Source organism: Mustela lutreola, chromosome 1 (assembly GCF_030435805.1).
Source record: "Mustela lutreola isolate mMusLut2 chromosome 1, mMusLut2.pri, whole genome shotgun sequence".
Lineage (NCBI taxonomy): Eukaryota > Metazoa > Chordata > Mammalia > Carnivora > Mustelidae > Mustela > Mustela lutreola.
Window position 1 is genome coordinate 51,641,245 of NC_081290.1, and position 8,640 is coordinate 51,649,884.

Consider the following 8,640-nt stretch of genomic DNA (forward strand, 5'->3'; position numbering starts at 1 on the left):
TCTGAAATTTGTTGATGCAATGTTATCTCTGCTGTGCATGTATCCTCAAATTTTGGAATAAAATACTGGTTAGACAGAGGTTTGTTGTTGTTGGTCTTGTATCAAATATAAAGTTTACTACATTTTTTTTTCTTTTACTTTCCTTCTGTGTTGGTTAGAACAATTTTCTCTTTTCTTCTTGACACACATAAACACATGTGATTCATTATTTGCTTCTGATATTAAAAGTTATCAACCCATTATTAAGTCCCCAAATATTCAGGTCATTTGATTGGAAGAATTTTGCTTCACAACAATTATTGGAGGTAAATAACTAATACTCTTGCAGGTAGAAGTGGTTTCTAGAAGCTCCCCAAAGCAAAGGGAAGGAGCCATTTAGATGTAATGCACACATGTGTTCATTCCTAGTAATAGCTCTTTAATATCAGTGGTGAATGGCTTATTCACCTCTGTAAATTAAATGTTAATAATAGCCACTTAAACCCTCATCATTCTTTCTGACTATTCTAGCACTGCTTCTGTGCTTTAACAATACTTCAATCTTATGTATCTCAGGGCTCACAACCTTTTCAAAATAAGTACATTAAAGCTTCAATGTATCTCATTGGCATATAAAAATGACACATCCATTGTTGTCTTTGTGGTGAATTATTTAGCTGCTAGTATGACTGTATGGCTAAGAGGGACAGAAGAGGTATATAAGGTGATAGAGAAGGAAAAGGCTTTGCTAGTCACAGATCCATAGATGCCCTGAGGATTGCTCACACAGTTGAATAGTTTCAAGAGGAGTCCCAGGATTCTGTCACACTGGCCAGGCTATAACCACATGTTCATTTCTAAACTAGTCATTGTCATAGAGTTTGCATTAACCATCCTTGAGTCATATGCTCAACCTTCCAGCCAAGAGATGGGTCTTCCTCATAAATAAAGAGTGTGATAGGTTATGTGTTGTTCCAAAAAGCCATGATGGGCTCTTTAATAAACAAAACAAATCAAAACAAAAACAAAACCAAAAAAGCAAATTGATTTGAGGCTGGCTGACACAAAGGATTAAATGATGTAATGCATTGGAAATAACTCATACCGCTTTTAATGGATAGTAAATTGTTTAATTAATGACACCTATTATAATAATTTTCTTGGTGATGATAGTAAATAATATAATTGCCGTAACATTTGCATTTTTAATGCTTCTGGTCTGACTTTTCTGGCGGAATACACAGTGTGCCTCGTAGTGGCTCATTCCCCAAAATGAGGAATACCGGTGGAACCATTGCTGTCTGTAGAGTTTAAATGATCAAAATGAAAAGGACAAATTTTATGAGGTGTTTCTGAGATTATTTTTGAAGTCTTAGAGGAGCATGAAACAAATTCTGGAAGTTTCTTTTAGTGTTAAGTGTTAGGAAATGATCAGATTTTCCCGAAGTAGTGGTGGCTGAAGAGATTGTAGTTTTATCTTCTCTGTTTCCAGTCTTTAATGGGTTCTCTCTGTAATTCCCTCCTTCTTTCCTTCTTATTATGCATGGATGCTGAAACAGAAACCATCATTTTCCAGTGCCTCTTGTCCATGGTGGACAATGGGGGGCAAACAGACATTTTGCTCTCCTTTATGTACCCACCAATCTTCTAAAAGGTCCTGAGGGTATTGAAGCTCCCTGAATGGGAAAAGTTATTTCCTGACAAATCTGTATTTCCTCAACTTTCTCTAGCACATGTAACTAATAAGTGAGTGATCCAGGCTGTCGCTGTGGCAAAGTAGAACACTATGTAATGACTTCTATTATTTTCCCCCCATGCAATTTAATAGACCAGTAACTTTAATACCAAAAAAAAAAAAAAAAAATTTCTAAGGCAAATCAAAATGTCATTCTAATTATATCACTTATTTTCTTTGTCCAGCGTTTTCCCCCCTCTGAATTATGTAGTATAATCCATTTAGTATCCATAAGAACAAGTCCTCGTCGTTCATTTCTCGAGGGATCCATCTACACATTCTGCTGTTGTATGCAGTTCTGTACGTGTTACCTGAACCTTTACAGAGGATTATAGAAATTAAAGCATGTTCTTCTCTGTGAATAGTCATAAAAACAAACATGCCTAAATTTATTCACCTTTTCAAAGACTGAGAATCCAATCAATCAGTGAAGTAGGAAAACCATGAAAGTCTCCCCACACTAGGAAACAAACTGAGGGTTCCTGGAGGGGAGAAGGGTGGGAGAATGGGGTAACTGGGTGACGGGCGTTAAGGACGGCATGTGATGTGACCAGCACTGGGTGTTACACGTAACTGATGAATTAATGAACACCACATCTCAAACTAATGACATACTATAAGTTAGCTAATTGAATTTAAATAAAAAGAAAATCAGTGAAATAAATAAGCTCCAAATGGCTTCCTTCCTGATGCATTCCACAAAAATAATACTACGTGGTGTGTTACCATTGTTAAGACGTTAACACTACCACAGTGTCCTGGGCACGAAAGCTATATTTTGTGAGTTCTCCCAACAAAATAAAATGTCTCCTCCAGCTGCAAAAGCAGTTGCTTCACATTAACACAGTATGCCCACTGAAGAAATAACTAAGGTTATCTGTTACTAAGTATTAAGATTATTTGGATTTCAGTTATTTTGAGTCTCTGATTTTGTAAAAGGAGCTGTATTTGTGAATATTTAATTTTCAGAACTTTGATCTATAATAGGCACTTATGTATTTATGGATACACTTTAAAGTTTAATAAGGCTCAATTGCAAAAACAGCCATGGTCCATTTGCTGCAGGGGCCTTTAATCAGAGTGATGATAAACATGGAGATCCAATAATCTGGAAATCAGGCGCAGAGTTCATTTTACAGTTAGAATAGCCCATTGGACCATTACCTTAAGGTCAGGACATTGTGCATCAGGCAACACCAAGGGGAAGAAAGGTCAATTTAGACCCCTGGGAAGTATCATTGGAAGTCCATTTGCATTTACATTATTTGCTTATTTTTAGAATATACATAAATGAGCTCATGCGTGGGGGGAACAAATCGCTATATACAGAGAGAGAATGAAATATCCTCAAAGAAGCATCACCCTATTAAGAAAGGAAAATTCAAATACAATGAAATCAACAAGTAAAGGCATAAATCAAATAGGAGAAAAAAATCCCCCCCACACACACAGAAAGAAACTAAGTAAAAAGTTATCCTCTGTGGAAGAAAGCTGCTGGTTATTTCTTTCTGCAAACTTACATAGTACTTGTTTGAGGGAATGGAAGAAAGCATGGTATTTTTCCTCAAACGTGGAATTTAAGAATTGAAATAAATGAGCAAAAGGGTCAAAAGAAAAAAAAAAAAAAAACAAGAGAGAGAGGCAAACCAGGAAGCAGACTTAAGTACAGAGAACGAACTGATCTTTACCAGAGGGGAAGTGAGAGGAGGGGATGGGTTAATTAGGTGGAGGGGCTCAAGGACACACTTGTCCTAACGAGCCCTGGGTGATGTAGGGGAGGGTCGAATCACTGTATTAGACACCTGAAACTATCATTACATTGTATATTAACTGAAATTTAAGTAAAAATGTAAAATGAAGGAAAGGAAGGAAGAGAGGGAGGAAGGAAAGGGAAAAAAAGGAAAGAAAGGGAAAGAAAGAGGAAAGGAAAGGAAAGGAACGGAGGAAGGAAGGAACGCAGACAGACAGGCATGCATTTAAAGAGTAGATGTATTAGCGGAAATGGGTCATAGGAGCAGAATTTTAGTCCCAGCTTTGTCCCTGATCTGTTATGGGACCTTAGCATTCCACTCCCCCCCCCAAGTTCTTGGTTTTCTCATGAGTGAAATGGGGTCAATAATCTCTCTGCTTGTCCTGCAAGGATATGGTCCACATTGCTCCTTCTCTTCCTTAAAGACCCAATAAGTCACCACCTTCCCTGTGAAGTGACTTTTGTGGCAGAGCCATTGTTTCTTCTGTTCCTGTTAGTGTTGTTGAGATCTCCATTACCTTACATGAGGCACGATTTGGGTCATTTCGCCTTCTGTACCCTCTGAACCCAAGGGACAGCTGTTATTGGTTCTCAGATAAACCTGGGTATGAATAAGTAGGGTATATACCTTCACAGAGAATGTATATACTTTAACGTGACAAATGGTAGGTGTATAAGATATAGTTGAAGACATTTTTTAAAGTGCTTTGCAACTGTTAAGAACTAAGCAATTTTGAGTCCTCATTCACACAGTGAAAAATTTGGATTGAATGAACTGAGTTCCCTTCTAGCACTCTTTTTTTTTTTAAGATTTTATTTATTTGTTTGACAGAGATCACAAGTAGGCAGAGAGGCAGGCAGAGAGAGAGTGGGGGGAAGCAGGCTCCCTGCTGAGTAGAGAGCCCGATGTGGGGCTTGATCCTAGGACCCTGGGTTCATGACCCGAGTCAAAGGCAGAGGCTTTAACACACTGAGCCACCCAGGTGTCCCTCCCTTCTAGCACTCTTAAAAGTAAGTGATAATTATTATTATAATTATTTCTCACCATTTATTTGTTGATGATTTTGTACATACAGTGTTCTAAAGCTGTATAATCATTCCATTTAGCCATAAATAGACCTATTTAGGGAGCTTCTATGATTCCAGTTTTTACAGATAAGACAGAGATTTAGAAAATTAAATGCCTTGTTCAAGGCAGATGGTAGAGCATATATGGAAATTAAGGACCCCCTGATTCCAAAGCCCATGTTCTCATCCAGTAGGTGAAAAGGTACAGAGAAAGATCCCTTTCCGTGTGGGTGCAAAGTAATTTTATTGCTTCCACAAAATGCCTTACATAGAATGACAAAGGTTTAGGATATGGCATCATCAAAGAATAAATGGCCAAAGTAAGAACTGCTTATACACTCACAAACTGCTTACTTCTTTTTCATTAGCACAGTTTTAACATTGCCACATAAAAACACGATCTGTATAATCTTTGCTTCACATTCCACTTAACTTGCTGTGATGGCATGGCTCTACACGAGCAAGAGATCATTGTTTTCCCTGAATCATCACTTCTGACTGTGGCATCTAAATAGCTGACATCGATGTCCCAAGTCTTTGTACCTAGATATTTCTTCTTAATATCACCTACTCGAGTGGCCCTCCCTAATAGGGTTAGCAATATATGGTTTGCATTACTTTAATAAAATTGAATCCTGAAAAAAGGCAGACTGCTCATCATGTCAGGTAACAAGCAGAATGGCTGCAAATGTTCAAGCTAAAGTTGATTTGTAGCACTGTCCTTGGATGTGGTGCACTTGGTTTATGGGAAGTTCCTGGCCACAGACACTTCTGGCCCCAGCACACCTCTCTAGCTACCTTTTAAAATCAGAAGGCATCAGAACAGCTTTCCCTTTACAGCAGCTTCAATTCAGACTCTCAGTCAGGAATCTCAGCATCTCTGTCAGCAGCACTGTCCTCCTGCCCATCATCCTGGACTCCCAGGTCCACCTCTCCATTGCTGGTCCAACATCTGACCACTTGTGGTTAGAAGAATCTCTACTCTTTCCTTTGTATCTTCTTTATCTCCCCACCGTGGTTTTACTGAGATATAATTGACATATAACATTGTCTTAGCTTAAGTTGTACAGCATAATGATTTGATATATGCATATAAGGTGAAATAATTACAACAAGTTTAGTTAACACCCGCCTTTCACGTAGATTCAAGGTTCCTTTTTCCTTCGATGAGGACTTCTCAGATTTCCTCTCTTAGCAACTCGCAAATATACAGTACAGTATTGTTAACTATACCCTCCTATACTATATCCCCAGAATGTATAACTGGATGTTTGTGCCTGGTGATCCCCTTCAACATTCTTCCACTTCCCTACCTCCCTACCTTATTCTTCCATAGTTACAAAACCTGGGAAGGCAACTGAACTCCCCATGCACTAGAAGTGTCAATTTAAGTCATTTGGGAAACATTTGATGTTGGATTCAAAATTGGGAACAAGAACAAAGATGCCTAGAATGCTGCAGCGTCTCAGAGATGTCCTCAGAGCAGACCATATGGCAGTCAGCCAAGGAGTGGAGCAACTGGGATGGTGGGCTTGAGTCCACGTGGAACCAGTTTCTTACTCTCCATTCCATGACTCCAGGATACATAGCTGTCTCTAGTTTTCTGACTTCAAGATGCAAACCTTTGATTATCAGGAAGCTTAAAAGAAGAGAATTTTTCACAAAATCACTATTGAGATATTGCTGGAGTCAGAAGTTTTTATATAGGACATTTTTATTTTATTTTATTTTATTTTATTTTATTTTATTTTAAGTGATCTCTATACCCAACATGGGGCCCAAACTCACAACCTGACAGCAAGAGTTGTGTGCTCTACCAACTGAGCCAGCCAGACATCTCGTATACAGGACATTTTTCTATAACCATATTAAAAACTGTCACCAATACATGGTGACAGTTTCTAATTTTATTTTTTCCCCTAATATTGTGCTTTACTCTCCTCATCTTTCTTGCCATCTCAATGATCATGAAATAATGTGATTCCGGTAATATCCGTGGTGCAACTAGCCAAGGTGATTACACTGTTGTTGTCACAGTATAATTTGCTGTACATTTGTGCACATTTCCTGTCACACATATTAAATCTAGGAGGGTTTGTTACTATAGATCACCGAAATTTCCATCAGTGAAGCATTCATATTTATCTAGCATAAAAGTTATAAAACAATCATGTGGTCAAACATATTTAGACAGTACTATGTACCAGAACCGCTAGTAGAAGATATGCAATGCACATATTTATCTTTAAAGTGGTGGTAAGTGCTGTAGGAAAGAAGTCTATTTTACATAGCTGAAGCCAGAATTGTCCTTGGCAATTTTTAAAATATTGGTTTGAGTGGTGTCTACTGACATATTGTAGAATTAGTATTCCATGGAAGACCCTTGGCATAAACTGCCCTATAGAGTTATTTCAAGGTGACTGACAGTTTGAGAAAGCAGAAATGGCAACCATCTCTGAGACCTTCTGGGAGAAAGAAAGCACGCCATCTCATCAATGAGGAAGCTAGCCAGTCTCAGGAGGTTTGACATTATTCACCCGTGAACCAAGAGACAAAAGCTTGGAGTCTGTATCCCATCTCTGATACATATCAATTGTGGGAACGGGGGTGAGTCATTTAACTCCTCTAGACTGGATTGTCCCCGTCTCTAAATTGGATATAGTGATAGCTGAAACATGTATTTAACATATTTGTTGATAAAACACTTCACAAAATGAAAATAAAAAACCACTAGGCAAAAAAGAATTGCTATAATCTAAACATCGTTGTAATTATCCTTTAAAGGCTCTGCTTGAAAGCCAGTATCTATGAACATTTCACAGTGTTATCAAAATCCATTTTCAGGGACACCTGGGTGGCTCAGTGGGTTAAGCCTCTGCCTTCCACTCAGGTCATGGTCTCAGGGTCCCGGGATTGAGCCCTTCATCAGGCTCTCTGCTCAGCAGGGAGTCTGCTCCAACCACCGCCCCCCGCCCCTGTCTGCTTGTGCTCTTGCTCACTGTCAAATAATAAAATAAAATCTTTTTTAAAAAGCCAGATTTATACATGTGTGTTTCTCATCCCTTTAAAAAATATGTTGGCTTTGCATATTTGCCAAGCCAAATTTACTTACCTCAATTGTATTTGAGACACAACAAATGAAAAGATACTCCTTGTAATATTTGGGAACTGAAATCATCCCAGGGTTAGCTGAGCATGCTTTTTTTCCTTTCTTTTTCTTTTCTTTTTTTTTTTTTTTTAAAGTAGACATTTGTGTCCACAGACATACCTGGCCCAGTGTACTTCTAGCCTCTGATGGACCAGCTAACTGGATTCTGGATCTGGAATTGAGATATGATCTTTGACAACTGGGGGAATATCAGGGGACATGGGTCACAGTGATCTGATTTTTGTCTAAATGCATAATGAGAACTCTCTGTTTAGATGTTCCTGCTAACTGGAAATACTCAATTTTATTTAAAGGAAAACATTTTCCACACATAACCAGAAGTCCTTCTGACATGTTTCTTATGCCTATCTGTATCTGAGAATATGTTGGCTGAATGGTTCAACTTTTCCTTTTCTGGGCTGCCCCTGCTTTGGTTCTGTGGTCTTATTCCTGTGAATCTCATGCTTTTACTACAACATCAAAACTCAACTTTCAGGTTTCCATTAGAGAAAGTCCAATTAAGAGCATTAGATACATCCAAAAATTAAATGCTTCCAAAGACTTCCTTGCCCTATAAATCTCACTAAAGGCCATAGCTGTTAGGTCCATTCACACTGGGGTAATTGAAGGCAGCAGACACTTTTTACTCTTTGTGTATTTTGTGTGGTATGGTTCACAAATTACATTGATTTTTCAGAAGTCATGCATGATAAATACGGCACAGCTCTGTGAACTTAGTACAGAACAAGGAGGGAGGAAAGCGGCTCCCCGAATCATAGATTTGGCTGTTCTGTTGCAGTGATTTGGTAGATGGCCCAGGGCAAGTTAATGCCTCAGCCTTCGCCTCTGTTATCCCAGATAACAGAAGGAAAAAAACACTTAACCACTCATGGCTTCTTGAGGCTTTTGCAAGACAAGGACAATAGGCCAATACCTGAAAGCAATTCTAGCGAACTGTGA